The following is a 16,463-nucleotide window of genomic DNA, read 5'->3' as shown; positions in this document are numbered from 1 at the left end:
AATTTAAGCCATGACTAAAAAGAAGTAGAAAAAGAAGAACAAACAAAATCTAAAGTCAGCAGAAGTAAGGAAATCAGGAAAAGCAAATCAATAAATACAGATTTAGGAGTTCCCGTCATGGCTCAGCAAAAATGAATCTAGCTAGTATGCATGAGGACACAGGTATGATCCCTGGCCTTGCTCAGGCAGTCACCTTGATCAGGTGTTTCTGTGAGCTGTGGTGTAGGTTGCAGATGTGGCTCAGATCCTGCATTGCTGTGGCTGTGGTGTAGGCCAGCGGCTACAGTTTTGATTTGACCCCTAGCCTGGGAATCTCCATATGCTGCTGGTGCAGCCCTAAAAAGAAAAAAAAAAATGTTTTAAATAAAATATGCAAAAAACAATAGAAAAAAAATTAATAAATTCAAGAGCTTCATCTTTGAAAGGGTAAACAAAACTGACAAACCTATGGCCAGACTCACCAAGAAAAGGAGAGATATAAATCAAATAAACAAAATAAGAAATGAAAAAGGAGAAATCTCGGTGGATATTGCAGAAATACAAAAAACCAAAAGAGAACAATATGAACAATTATATGCCGACAAATGTGACAACCTAGAAGAAAATGGATAACTTTCTAGAGACTTAGAGCCTACCAAAACTGAATTAAGAAGAGATCTATTGAACAGACTGATCACTAGAAATGAAATTGAATATGTAATAAAAACACTCCATACAAACAAAAGTCCTGGACCAGATGGCTTCACAAGACAATTGTACCAAACATCCAAAGAACTTATATACCCATTCTTCTTAAACTTTTCCAAAACACTGAAGAAGAAAGAACATTCCCAAAGACATTCTATGAAGCCACCATCACCCTAACACCAAAACCAAAGATATTACCAAAAGTGAAAAGTATAGACCAATATCTTTGATGAATAGAGATGCAAAAATTCTCAACAAAATTTTAGCCAACTGAATCCAACATATAAAAAAGATCATACACTATAACCAAGTGGGATTCATCTCAGGTTCACAAGGATAGTTTGACAAATGCAAATCAATCGACATCATATACCACATTAACAAAAGTCAAAAACCACATGATCATCTCAATAGATGCGGAAAAAGCATCTGACAAAGTCCAATATCCATTTCATGATAAAAACTCTTACCAAAGTGGGTATAGAGGGACCATACCTTAACAAGATAAAAGGCATTTTTGACAAACCCACAGCCAATATAATACTCAATGGAGAAAAGCTGAAAGCCTTCCTGCTAAAGTCGGGAACAAGACAAGGATGTACACTAGCACCACTTTTAGTCAGTATAGTAGTGGAAGTCCTAGTCACAGCAATCTGACAAACAAAAGAAATAAAATGTATCCAAATTGGAAGAGAAGCGGTAAAACCGTCACTTTATGAAGATGACAAGATACTATACAGAGAAAACCCTAAGGACATCACACAAAAACTACTGATCAATGAATTCAGCAAACTAGCAGAATACAAGATTAACATTCAGAAATGAGTTGCATTTCTGTATATTAACAATGAAATATTTGAAAAGGAATATAAAAATATAACACCTTGTAAAATCACACTCCCCCAAATTAAATACCTAGGAATAAGGATGTGAAAGATTATATGCTGAGAATTGTAAAATATTAATCAAGGAAATTAAAGAGGATTCAAAGACAGATAGATAGTCCATGCTCCTGGATTGGAAGAATTAATATTGTTAAAATGGTCATACTACACAAAGCAATTGCAGATTCAATGCAATCCCTATCAAATGACCCATGACATTTTTCACAGAACTACAACAAACAATCCAAAAATTTATAAGGAACCATAAGAATCCCAGAATTGTCAAAGCAATCCTGAGGGGGAAAAAAAAACAGCAGGATGCATAACTCTCCCAAACTTCATTCAATATTACAAAGTTATAGTAATCAAGACAGTGTGTGGAGTTCCCGTTGTGGCATAGGAGAAACAAATCCGACTAGTAACCATGAGGATACAGGTTCAATCCCTGGCCTCTCTCAGTAGGTTAAGGACCTGGCCTTGCCTTGAGCTATGGTGTAAGTCACAGACACAGCTCATTGTTGTGGCTGTGAAGTAGGCCTGCAGCTGTAGCTCAGATTCAAACCCTAGCCTGGGAGCTTTGATATGACATGTGTGTGGCCCTAAAAAGCAAAAAAAAAAAAAAAAAAAAAAAAAAAAAAAGACCGTGTGGAGCTGGTACCAAAACAGACACACAGACCAATGGAACAGAATAAAGAACCCAGAAATAAACCTGGACACCTATGGTCAATTAATCTTCAACAAAGGAGGCAAGACTATAAAATGGAAAAAAGACAGCCTCTTTAGTATGTGGTGCTTGGAAAACTGGACAGTTGCATGTAAATCAATGGGAAACTGTACACCATGCACAAAAATAAACTCAAGATGGCTTAAAGACTTAAACACAAGACAAGACACAGTAAAACTCCTGGAAGAGAATGCAGGCAAAACATTCTCTAACATCAACTGTACAAATTTTTCTTAGGTCAGTTTCCCGAGGCATCTGAAATAAAAACAAAGATAAACCAATGGGATCTAATCAAACTTACAAGCTTTTGCACAGCAAAAGAAACGGTAAAAAATACAAAAAGACAACTTACAAAATAGGAGAAAATAGTTGCAAACTATGCATCTGACAAGAGCTTGATCTCTAAAATATTCAAACAACGTATATACCTCAACAACAAAAAAACCAACAACCCAATTGAAAAATGGGCAGAAGACTTGAAGACATTTCTCCAAAGAAGACATACAGATGGCCAACAGGCACATGAAAAAATGCTTAACATCACTAATCATTAGGAAAATGCAAATCAAAACTATAATCTCATACCTGTCAGAAGAGCCATCATTAACAAGTCCATAAATAACAAATGCTGGAGGGTGTGGAGAAAAGGGAGCCCTCCTATACTGTTGGTGGAAATGTAAATTGGTATATCCACTGTGGAAGACAGTATGGAGATACCTCAGAAAACTAAATATAGAACTTCCATATGACCCAGCAATCCCACTCCTGGGCATATATCTGGACAAAACTTTCATTAAAAAAGACACATGCAACCCGTATGTTCACTGCAGCACTATTCACAATAGCCAAGGCATGGAAACAACTAAATGCCCATCAAAGATGAACAGAATAAGATGTGGTATATATACACAATCAAATACTACTCAGCCATAAAAATGAACAAAATAATGCCATTGGAGCAACATGGATGGAACTAGAGACTCATACTAAGTGAAGTCAGAAAGACAAATACCATATGATATCACTTATATGTGGAATCTAATATATGGTACAAATGAACCTACCTACAGAAAAGAAACAAACTCATGGACTTGGACAACGCACTTGTAGTTGCCATGTGGGAGGGGTAACGATTGGGAGTTTGGGGTTAGTAGACACAAACTAATGAATTTGGAGAGGATAAGCAATGAGTTCCTGCTGTACAGTACAGGATCAGCTATACCTAACCACTAGCAATGGAGTATGATGGAGGATCATGTGAGAAAAAGAATGTGTGTGTGTATATATATCTATATGTATATGTATGGCTGGGTCACTTTGTTGTACAGCAGAAATTGACAGAACACTGTAAATCAACTATAATAAATACAATTTTTAAAAATCTATTTCTAGGAGTTCCCATAATGGCACAGTGGAAACAATCCGACTAGGAACCATAAGGTTGTGGATTCAATCCCTGGCCTTGCTCAGTGGGTTAAGGATCCAGCGATGCTGTGAGCTGTGGTGTAGGTTGCAGAGGCAGCTCTGATCTAGTGTTGCTGTGGCTCTGGTGTAGGCTGGCAGCTACAGCTCTGATTTGACCCCCAGCCTGGGAATCTCCATATGCCATGGGTGCAGCCCTAAAAAGATAAAAAGAAAAAAAAAAAAAAAAAAAAAGAAAGAAAAAAGAAAAAAAGAAAAACAAATGCTCTGGTTTAACACATATCAATGAATCTGAAACCCTGAGAAAATGAAGTCTCCGCGCCGCAAATAAAGTCCAAAGAAGATTAAACTGCAAGATCATATAGCTACTGGTGGAGGTAAAACATAAATTTGGGTCTTTGCTCCCTTTTCAACCAAAATTGCTCCATTTGTGCTTCATGGTTAAATCCCAGTGAAAACATCTATTACAAAAAATCAGAATTTTTACACTGTAAAGATATAAAGTAGAAAATAATCATTTATTGGAGTTCCCATTCTGCTTGGTGAGTTAAGGATCCGGCATTGTGTGAGCTGTGGTGTGGGTCCCAGACGCAGCTTGGATCCTGCTTTGCTGTGGCTGTGGCTTAGGCCAGCAGCTGCAGCTCCAATTTGATCCCTAGCATGGGAACCTCCATATGGCACATGTCTGTCCCTAAAATGCAAAATAAATAAATAATTAATTAATTAAAAATAACCATTTATAGAATGGATAAACACTAAGTTCCTCCTGTATAGCATAGAGAACAATATCCAATCTCCTGGGGTAGACCATGATGGAAAATAATATAAAAAGGAATGTATTTATATGTATGACTGAGTCACTTTGCTATATACAGCAGCAATTGACACAATATTATAAATCAACTAAATTTTAATTTTAAAAAAAGAAAGGTTGTATGTAAAACATTCAGTAAAATGTAAAAGGCTATAGCAACATGAAAAATTCACTTAATAAATTTCATTCTTTCACACATTCAACAAAAATATATTTGGGTGTTTACATGGAGCAGATATTATGCTACACTCTGGATAGATTACAGAAGACAGATGCAATTCTGAAGTCTTAAGGGAACATATAAGAGTGACTCAGTTTTCAGATTTGGAGGTTTGGAAGGCTTCTTAATATATATACTGACTATATATGTGTATGTATACCTCACAGGTGAGATATGAAGAATAAATCAACAATAACCCAACAAGAAGTATATACAGGAGTGCCAGTTGTAGCTCGGCGGTAACAAAAGGGACTAGTACAATGACAACTCGGGTTTGGTCCCTGGGCTTGTTCAGTGGGTTAAGGATCTGGCAGGCCATGAGCTGTGGTATAGGTCAGATGAGGCCTGGATCTCTGCATTGCTGTGGCTGTGGCAGCAGCAGCTCCAATTTCAACCCCAGCCTGGGAACTTCCATATGCCACAGGTACATCCCTAAAAAAAATAAAATAAAATAAAATAAAGACCCTGGATTAGAAGCAAAAAAGATAACAGGAAGGAATTCTCAGTCTTCATCTTACTACACCTATCAGCAAATCGTTCCTTCCCTATCAAATCACCTTTTTTTTTCACTAGATTCTATAATACCACAAACTCATGGATTTTATCCTACATCACTGGTTATTCCTTCTCAGTCTAAACTTTTGCTGGTTCTTTCTCATCTTCCTGTTCTCTTAGAGTATAACAAAACTCAATTTTTAGTTTCCTTTTTTGCTTTTAGAGATCTCATTAGTTGCATAGCTTTAAACATTACCTCTATGCCAATGACTCCCACATGTATATAAGGAGATAAGACCTCTTCTGAACATCAGATTCATTTGTAAATCTAACAAGATATCTCTACCTAGCAGTCTAATAGGCATCTCAAACTTAATATGATCAAAAGAATTCTATTTCTTTTTTTTGGCCACGCCCATGGCATGCAGAAGTTCCCAGGCCAGGAACTGAACCCAAGCCATGGCAGTAGCCCAGGCCACAGCAGTGGCAATGCCAAGGCCTTAACCACTAGGCTACCAGGGAGCTCCCTAGATTTTCTCAAACCATATCCCATCCAGAGCCTTCTCAATCTTGTTCCTCCAGTTGCTCATAACAACCCCTTGATTCCCCTCTTTGTCTCATACTACACATCCAATCCATCAGCATCTCCTGCTGACTCTACATTTTAAATATACCCAGAATCCCACCATTTCCTACCACCTCCAAATCTACTCGCCTTATCTGAGACAACATTCGTGTCTGAGTCTGAATTCCTGCAACAGTTTAACTGAACCCCAGCTTCTACTGCATTCCCTACATTCTTCTCTTAATACTGGAGTTAGTGCAATACTTTAAAAAAAAAGTCTGATCATATCACTCCTCAGAACTCCTCAATGGCTCACAATTTTATCCAGATAAAAGCTCTATTAATGGTATAAGCATTTTCACAATCTACCACCTACACCTATTACATCTCCTCCTCACTTCTTCCTCTCTGTCTTACTGACATCCTTATATATTCCTGCTTTGTACTCCATACAAACTGGGCCGTCTTTCTATACCACTCTCCTCCTCACTCTTTCGCCCCCACATCTGCATGTTTTTTTCCCTTGTTTCATTCAAAAGTCTATCTTGAAATGTCAATTTCTCAATGAAGACTTAACCACAGTATTTAAAATTGCAACTCTTGCACTGGCTTCAGCAGCACATTAAGATTGGAACAATACAGAGAACATTAGCATGGCCCCTGCACAAGGATGACACACAACTTCAGGAAGTGTTACATATTTTTGAGAGAGAGAATTTTAAAGTAAATGTGGTAAGATATTAACAGTTTGTGATTCTAGGTCAAGGGTACATGGAAGTTCATTACACAATTCTTTTGACCTTCTCTGTCAAATTATTTCAGAATAAAACTTAAAAATTTTAAAACAAAAAACAAAAAATCCTTCAAACTCCCTATTACCTCTTCCCAACTCTTTTTCCTTCTTGATAGTACATTGTTATCAACTTGAAAAACACTATATCATTTACATACTTACTATGGGTTTTGTTAATCATCTGTCTCTCTCCTCTAGCATATAAACTCCATGAGGGCAGAGATGTTTGTGTTTTGTTTCCTGGTATATTCCATGCACTAGAGCAATGCCTAGCACTACACACTTAGTATTATTTGTTTTTTAAAGCTTCCAAGGACAGAGGGACCATGATTAGACAGTATAGAAGCAGAACAGTTCCTAGGGATAAGAAAGTACAAGGTAGGACCACTGGAGTGCACAGCTGAGCTATTGTGGAAACAAGGTTCACAGGAGACAGGGGAGTCTAGGAACAAAGAAACTAGCATGCTGTAACAGCTAGGCTGTACATTCGAGTGTAGAAGTCAGAATGCAGATAGAAAGACAGTAAGCAGTCCTAAGTAAGTAAGTTCAAGTTATAACAGGGAAAATGGAGACAGTTTGCTGAGTGATTAAGATTAGAGGGTGTAGTTTATAAAATATGGATTAATGCTCCATATTAGGATATTAGGGCATTAGAATACACTAGAAAGTTCTAAGCTAGAAATTAGGCCTACTATGGAAAATACTTCCTAACATAGTATTAAGCAAATCTTCTGTTCAATTAAAAAAATCTTAATCAAGATAGTTAAATTTTCTAAATTCACCCTAGTCAAAAAATAAATAAATACAAGAAATTGTTAGTGACAACAAAAACAAAAATAAACAAATGGGACCAAATCAAACTTCAAAGTTTCTGCACAGCAAAGGAAACCCTAAACAACACAAAAAGACAACCCACAGAATGGGAGAAAATCTTTGCAAGTGAATCGACTGACAAGGGATTAATCCCCAAAATTTATAAACATTTTCTGCAGCTCCATACCAAAAAAACAAACAACCCCATCACAAAATGGGCAGAAGAGCTAAACAGACAGTTCTCCAAAGAAGACACACAGATGGCCAAAAAAACACATGAAAATATGTTCAACGTCACTCATTATTAGAGAAATGCAAATCAAAACCACGATGAGGTACCACCTTACACCAGCCAGAATGGCCATCATCAAAAAGTCTACAAACAAGAAGTGCTGGAGAGGCTGTGGAGAAAAAGGAACCCTAGTACACTGTTGGTGGGATTGTAAATTGGTGCAACCACTGTGGAAAACAGGATGGAAATTCCTCAGAAAACTAAACATAGAACTACCATTTGATCCAGCAATCCCACTCCTGGGCATCTACCCAGAGAAAAACATGACTTGCAAAGACACATGTACTCCAATGTTCATTGCAGCACTCTTTGCAATAGCCGAGACATGGAAACAACCTAAATGTCCATCGACAGAGGAATGGATCCAGAAGATGTGGTACATATACACAATGGAATATTACTCAGCCATTAAAAAGAACGAAATACCTGCATTTTTTTGAAACATGGATGGACCTAGAAACTATCATGCTAAGTGAAGTCAGCCATACAATGAGACACCAACATCCAATGCTTTCACTGACATGTGGAATCTGAAAAAAGGACAGGTGGAACTTCTTTGCAGAACAGATGCTGACTCGCAGACATTGAAAAACTTAATGGTCTCCAGAGGAGACAGTTTGGGGGGTGGGGGGATGTGCCTGGGCTGTGGGATGGAAATCCTGTGAAATTAGATTGTTATGATCATTATACAACTACAGATGTGATAAATTCATTTGAGTAATAAAAAAAAAATTTTAAAGGTAAAAAAAAAAAGAAATTGTTAGTGGAAATTGACCCAATAACTATAGCAATTTGGCTACGTGTACACAAGTAAACGTTGTAAAAATAAAATACCTTAAATCTTGGGTGGCCTATGAAAAAGATTTGATTACTCACTCTTACTCCTATCCGCCCAACCATTGATAATAGGAAGCAGGTGGACAGAGGAGAGCGAGGAGGAATAGAAGCTGGCAACGCCAGTAAATACCTTTCCAGAGTTAGTACGTAAGTATCCATCTATTATATTAACATTAGTAATTCCAAGTTCCTTATTGGGATACAAATTTAGCTTCAATATACAGATGGTGAATGTGGGGGTCTACAGGACAACTTTAAAGTACACGCATCTAGAAGCCACACATTACCTAGCCAAACTTGGGTCCACAAGCCAGCAATGCAGTAAAGCTGATCTACTGACACCAGGTTGTGGTGAAGGACAGTGCAGCATTACTGCAGGGTGCTGAGCAAGGAGTCCAGGGCAGCTATTGCGCAAAAAAAATCCCAGATGGGTTACAACAAAGCATTTTTAAAGGCAAGGTGAGGGAGGAGCATCCCAGAGTAAGTGATTAGCTCAATTCTCTGATTGGTTGATAGTAGGCAACAGGGTGGCTTCTCAGGAATTAGCATTATCAATCCTTAGACACAAGTGCTCAGATCATCAAGTAGTTAAAAGTAGTGAATTTCTTCCTTTTGGGTGGGTGGGGGGAAGAAGCATCTGTAAAACAACTCAGGAAGTTTGCATCAGATACTGTTACTCTGTACTTCAGAAAGGAGCTACAGCAGAGGATATGGGGGAGGGATCTGTCTCAGGAAGGCCCCACAGGATCCTGCTGACACACTCACCAAAACCAAAACTGAAAAAAAAAGTTTGACTATGAATTTGAAAAAATAAACAATGTAAATCAACTAAAATAGGAAAAATAAAAATCTAAAAAAAGGGAGTTCCCCGTCGTGGCGCAGTAGTTAACGAACCCGACTAGGAACCATGAGGTTGCGGGTTCGGTCCCTGCCCTTGCTCAGTGGGTTAACGATCCGGCGTTGCCCTGAGCTGTGGTGTAGGTTGCAGACGCAGCTCGGATCCTGCGTTGCTGTGGCTCTGGCGTAGGCCAGTGGCTACAGCTCCGATTAGACCCCTAGCCTGGGAACCTCCATATGCCGCGGGAGCGGCCCAAGAAATAGAAAAAGACAAAAAAAAAAAAAAAAAAAAAAAAAAAAATCTAAAAAAAAAAAAGGCAGACAATGAAAATTTCTCTTATCCACTAAAACATCTTCAGTGATTACACACAAAATCATATACTCAATTACAGAAACACTTCAGAATTGATCAGGTCTTGTGAATGTACCTATTTCATATTTTAACATACTCCATGCTTACATAAAAGTATACATCCTATTTACACATTTTATCTGATGTATCTATATTTATGGGTTGCCAGTAAGCAGCAACCTAAATTAATTAACTTATTTATTTATTTATTTATTTGTCTTTTTGCAATTTCTTGGGCCGCTCCCTCGTCATATGGAGGTTCCCAGGCTAGGGGTCGAATCAGAGCTGTAGCTGCCAGCCTACACCAGAGCCACAGCAACGCGGGATCCAAGATGCGTCTGTGACCTACACCACAGCTCAGGGCAACGCCGGATCGTTAACCCACTGAGCAAGGGCAGGGACCGAACCCGCAACCTCATGGTTCCTAGTCGGGTTCGTTAACCACTGCACCATGACGGGAACTCCAGCAACCTAAATTTAATAAATTAAAATCACGTTTAATTACACTGAACATTTTAAAATGATAAAAGATCAAATTCAGTAAATGTTAAAATTACATATTTTAAAAATCACTTATGGGGCTTTAAAAAATGCCATATCTAATACCTAATTACTTTAAAAGCAAGGACACTAGAATCTTTCAGTCTACAGGGAACTGTTCTCAGAACAAACGATAAAATAACTCCCACTTACTGAGTAGCCTCTTTCTGTGTGGCAGTACACTAGGATATTTTAGAAAATCTCCTGTAACTCTCAAAACAACTCACAAAGATAAGTATCATTATCCTCATTAAAGACAAGAAAGACAAGAAAACTGAGGTTCAGAGATATTAAATAATTTATCACCAGTTAGAAACTGGTGATATTAAGTACAGAAGTCTGACTGGTCTAATGTAAAACTCTGAACTTTTACCATTATGCAACACTGCCTCTTAAAAATCACTCATTCAACAAGTAATTATTGAGTGTATTAAGCATTGCAGAATGTACCAGATATATAGAGATGATTCTTAACAATTCTTGCCTCACCTCCCAGCTAAATCCAGGATGGAAATAAAAGTTATAAACAAATAATTGCAATACAATCCAGTAAGTGCTATGAAGGAGGTATATATAAAAATACTACGCATAAGGTGGGAGTGTTGATTCCTTGAAAGGTAGCAATCAATCAAAGAAGGCTTCACTTAGGAGGAAAAAATGCTTGGAACACAGTACACTTTATTTAACTCTTTGATGTAACTTTTAAACTGAAATGAAGGAAGAGTGTAGTTTCCAGATAGAAAATCAAGAAATGGATATCCCAGGGAGAAAGAAGCCATATTTGCAAAAGCACAAAGCTTCAGAAAATCGTAAGCAGTTTAGTAGAGCTAAAAATAAGATGCTTTGTGACAAGAAACAGGCCATGTCAGGGAGCTTCTCATATGCCATGCTAAAAGGATTTGGATTTTTCTATAAGAAACTGGGAGCCTTTCCTAAAGTTTAGCCAAGTTTCTACTAACAAAGATCACCTTGTCAAATATGCATGTGGAAGCAAGGACAGTCTTACAGAAGGCTACTATAAATGGTCCAGGTGATATAATTTATAATCTCTTAGCTTCACACTCCTACATCAATACCTACCTGACATTTTGGGTATCTCATAGACATTTCTACCCCAAATGTCTAAAACCAGCGTCTTGGTTTCTCTACCAAATTGTGTGCTCCCTGACCAATCTCTCAGTAATGGTACAATCATGCAAGTTTCTCAAAACAACAACCCTGGAATTTATCCTTCTTTAGCCACCAAATTAAATCCACTCATTATTAATTACTCCTAAAATATTTCTGAAATCCATTCATTTCTTTGCAGTTCCATTGCCATCCCTATCTCAAGCCATCCTGGCTAAACTGGAATATTGCAATCGTACCCATCTGCACTCTCTGACATCAACTGATTTCTTTAACCATTTACTGTGAGTGACAATCATTTTCATTTGTTCACTCCCACCTATTAGAAAGCCTTCATAAAATCAAGGACCACAAACTATCTTGTTTATAGTTGTTTTACTTCAGTACACTAGTATCAACCCGGTCAACAGAAACAATATTAACAAAACCCAACACATACTTTCGAAGCATCCAGCACTATTCAAGTTTTTTTACATATATTAAGTAATTTAAGCCTAACAATGGCCTGTGACTTTTTTTACCTGAACTTTACAGATTAAGAAACTAAGGCTTAGATAAGTAATCTGCCCAAGGTCAGTCAAGGAGTACAGGGCAGAACCCAGAATCAAACCTAGGCAGCCTGGAACTCATCCTCTTGAACATTACGTAATAATCTCTTTCAGTAGATTCCCAATAAATATTACTTGACCAAATAAACACATGAGATAGAGAGTAAAGAGAAGAACAGAGGTAGGTGGTATTTTCAATGTGAAGTACTCAGAGAAGGCAATGAAGTATAGTGGGATAAGTGGTTACAGAGAAAAGCATTCAGAAGTCACCAGGTCCTACAGAAAGCCACCTATAAAGTGTTAGTTTCTGTATAAAAAGAGATTATTTAAAAGGTTAGATGTGCTCTTAATCTGTAACATTTAGATCCAACTATGCAATAAAAACATGTTTTAAAAAGCAGATTGTCCCACTGAATCTTGACTGTACTATAAAAAATTCTATACTGCTAATATGAAATTTAATATTTGCCTTTAAGTGGTATTCCTTTTATACAAATGTCAAACTTATATTCAGTTAAAATAGAAAAGTGAAGATATTTATTTTTAATATGACAAAATGACATCAAAATCCACCTATATAAAACACAAGAAAATGTGAGAATGACAAGAAAAAGTAGAAGCACACTTTACCTGCCAGATATCAAAATATATCACTAATTTTCAGAAATTAAGATAATGGGTATGGTACAAGTCAAAGAAAAGACAGAACAATGAAACAGAAAAGAATCCAGTATATATAATTTTGAAAACAAACGTAAAAAGAAATAAAACTTATATATACATGTTATATTTTACTATCTAATCTCTAACATAAAGTTTTTCCAGGAAAAGTATCACAAATAAACAAGAAAGTATAAAGGAAAAGACAAATTTTAGCATTAAAATAATTTAAACTCTGTCATAGAAAAACATCATTAAAAAGTTGAAAAGACAAATTTGAAAATGTGAATAAAGGCAAAACATGACAAAGTTAAAAACCTAAGAAGCAACTTCTTATTTTTTTCCTTATTTAGGGCCACACCTGTGACATATGGAGGTTCCCAGACTAAGGGTTGAACAGAGCTGCAGCTGCTGACCTATACCACAGCTTCAGTGAAGCCAAATCCGAGCCCCATCTTCGACCTACACAGCAGCAACACCAGATCCTTAATTCACTGAGTGAGCCCAGGGGTCAAACTCAAATCCTTATGGACACTGGTCAGGTTTTTAACCCACTGGGCCACAAGGGAACTCCTCCACAGCCTATTTTTGAGTTTAGAAAGTTTACAAAGGAAGAAAGTAGTATGATACCATTCAAACGTATAAGAGAGATCATAAGGACAGCAACAAAAATTTAATACTGGCATCTCGAAGTAATAGGATTACAGATACGCTTTACTTTCTGTTTAGTATTTTCCTGAATTTTTCTTTTTATTTATTTGGCTGTACCTTTGGCATGTATAAGTTCCTGAACCAAAGCTACAGTAGGGATCCCAGCCTCTGCAGTGACGATACCAGATCCTTAACCTGCTGAGCCACAAGAGAACTCTTCTCTGTTTTTAAATACAATGAGTATATATTATGTGACGCCAAAGGATAGCTCTAAAGAGGATGTGACAACCATCATTGGTTCTGGAATCCTAGGATGAAATTTCACACTTCTCTCTCATGTCTGGCACATACTGGGGGATTAATAAATATTTATGAGGCAGGATGAGCAGTGGTGGTTAAGAGCTCAGAAATGATACATAGATATGAATCTCAGCTCAAAAATTTACTGATAAAAGCTTTAAAATCTTATTGAATTTCATTGGGCTCCAATTTCTTCAAGTACAAAACATCACAGAACAATACTTGCAGATTACTGTAGGGAATATGTACTTAAAGCATTTAACATCATTCCTAGTTCAGAGGAAACACCATCATTACTAATTATTGATTTACACTGGAAGAGCTCAGACCAAAAAAAACTAAGCATCTATAGAAAACTATTCTGCTAAATTACATAAAATTCCCAACTGCATTAAAAAGCAAGAGCAGGAATTCCCATGTCACACAGCAGGTTAAGGATCCAGACTTGCTGCAGCTGAGGCCCAGCGTGCAACTGCAGGGAAGGTTCAATCCCTGGCCCAGGAGTTTTCACATGCCAAGGTGTGGCCAAGTAAATAAATACATTTAAAAAAAAAAAAGGAGTTCCTGTTTTGGCCAGTGGAAACAAATCCAACTCATATCCATGAGGATGTGGGTTTGATCTCTGGCCTTGCTCAGCGGTTCAGAGATCTGGCGTTGCTGTGAGCTGTGATGTAGGCCGGGAGCTATAGCTCTGATTTGACCCCTAGCCTGGGAACTAGCATATGCTATGGGTGCAGCCTTAAAAAGCAAAAAATAGAAGAATAAAATTAAAAATAAATTTAAAAAAAAGCAAGAGACAATACTTTGGTGGATCCAGCACACAAAAGGTATGATTATATTCCTTTACCTAGAAGGATTACACTATAAAATTTATCATCTAGTTTGCGCATAAACACCATTCATAAGTATTGGACATAGACATGTTAGTACATAAGGGGAAAAAAAAACAGAAAGAAAATATGCTTATTTTAGTCCACATGTAGAATGGAAAAAGTAACTAGCAAAACCTGACTAATGAAGAAACTTAGAGATTAAAAGAACAAGTAACACTACCATTAATTTTGTTTGGCCTCTGTCTTCCTCACTACTTTTGGTCAAGAACCTGTCGTTTTGCCATTTCTCTTCCCCCAAAATCTGGTATAGTAACTAATACAGTGTAAATACTCAATAAATATTTACAGGATGATTTATAAAAGAAAGTTTCAGTGAAACTGTGGGGAAATTTGAATGTATTTGAGGAAGTCAGTCAAAATGATGGGGAAAAGAGTTTAAGAATGAAAGCCATCAGAGGTGGGGAGGAAAGGCCTCTTTTTTTGATCTTTTTATATGCCACACGAATGGCATATAAAAGTTTCCAGCTTAGGGATGGATTTGGAGCTGCAGCTGCCCTGCGTATACCACAGCCGCATTAATACAACACCCCATCCTTAATCCACTGAACGAGGCCATGGATTGAACAAGCAACCTCACGGATACTAGTCGGATTCTTATCCTGCTGAGCCACAACAGTAACTTGCTGAAAGGCTTTTCCTGTTAATACCTTCTGCATCTCATTATTTCAAAGAGTCTCCAAAGGCTCCCAAAGGAGAGTCCAACAGCAAGAATATACTTAACTTTACATCCCAAAGGCGCATTAACTAGGCAGGGTCTGATGTGCTAAGCTTATGGGCTCCAAAGACTTTACAATGATGTTTATATTCATCAGTGTTATTATAGGTGGTACCCTGTGGGCACTTGTTTAATGAATGCTTTACATTAAAAAAAAAAAAAAAAAAAAGGAGAAGAAGAAGAAACTAATGGGCCCATTCTTCAGGTTTTTTGGTTTTTGGTTTTTGTCTTTTTAAGGCTGTACCGCGGGGCATGTGGCGGTTCCCAGTCTAGGGGTCGAATGGGAGCTGAGGCTGCCAGGCTTATGCCACAGCCACAGCAAGGCGGGATCCAAGCCTCATCTGCAACTTACACCACAGCTCAGGGCAACTCCAGATCCTTAACCCACTGAGCGATGCCAGGGCTGGAACGCGCGTCACGGGCACTACTCGGGTTCCTTAACCACTGAGCCAGGACAGGAATTCCCAAAAGGCCCATTATTGACTATCAATCCCTTCTGTAGCTTTTCTCCTTTGAACCAGCCTTTAAAAGTTTGTTCGTTAAAGTAGGAGGAGTTAGCTCAGAATTTCTGGGCAGTTTTTAGCCAAACTGAAGATGTGAAAAAGGCCACAGAAACACCCATCACAAGTAAATGGGTGTAATATAATACTGAGCAGGTCAGAAGACAGGAAATTGAAGTCTCTGGAATTGAAGACTGGCATTCAGCCCTTGGGAAGTAGCCCCATCCCATTTCACCCACTCTTTCTAAAATGCAATTAAATTCCATTTAATTTCCTCTCTTTCACGCAAGAAACTTCCGACTTGCCCGCCATGCCACTCCCAGACCGCCACACCTGGTGTATTCGCTGTAGAATCTCCAACTCCCGCCACAGGTTTGGCATGTGTCCGCCCCAAAGCGGAAGTGACTTCAAAGGGACAAACTGAAAGTAAGAGAGTTCAAACACCAGCATTTAAAACCCCTACGGCGTTCTGAAAAGACTCTTCCCCGACTACCTTCTTTTCCATCCCTTCCCTCTTCTATTAGGACGGCAAAAAGGCTTCGCCACAGCTTAGCAACTAGTTCCCCGCCCCAAACTCCAAATCATTCAAAAGTTTGTCCTTTCTCATTGGCCAAAGAGGCTTCATGGGTACCTCCCGGGAACTACAATTCCCGTCAGGCCCCGCTGCAAGCAAACCGATGAAAGAATATAGGCAGGAGCAAAGCACACTGGGAGCTGTAGTTGGCTGCTGGCCGAAAAGGGCAATCACCCCGCCTTTCCTCACAGAGGCTGAATAAACCAGGTGTTCGACTTA

General features: G+C 38.1%; 1 protein-coding gene across 4 annotated transcripts in view; it reads right to left on the bottom strand.

The window, feature by feature from the left end:
* ZRANB3 (zinc finger RANBP2-type containing 3) overlaps positions 1-16,463 on the bottom strand; it is a 313,369-nt gene that overhangs the window by 296,714 nt on the left and 192 nt on the right. Inside the window, exon 1 of one of the 4 annotated variants that reach the window (XM_021075253.1) lies at positions 16,004-16,300. The exons of 1 other annotated variant lie outside the window; for it this stretch is intronic. The gene's annotated coding sequence lies outside the window, so the exon portion shown is untranslated. Of the gene's footprint in view, positions 1-16,003; positions 16,301-16,463 lie in introns of those variants that run through there. 2 more of the 4 variants (XM_021075252.1, XM_021075254.1) reach the window with 2 other exon arrangements.

This window comes from Sus scrofa, chromosome 15, assembly GCF_000003025.6.
Source record: "Sus scrofa isolate TJ Tabasco breed Duroc chromosome 15, Sscrofa11.1, whole genome shotgun sequence".
NCBI classification, from domain to species: Eukaryota; Metazoa; Chordata; class Mammalia; order Artiodactyla; family Suidae; genus Sus; species Sus scrofa.
Note: the sequence above shows the minus strand (reverse complement) of the source record. Positions and strands in the feature narration are given on the sequence as shown.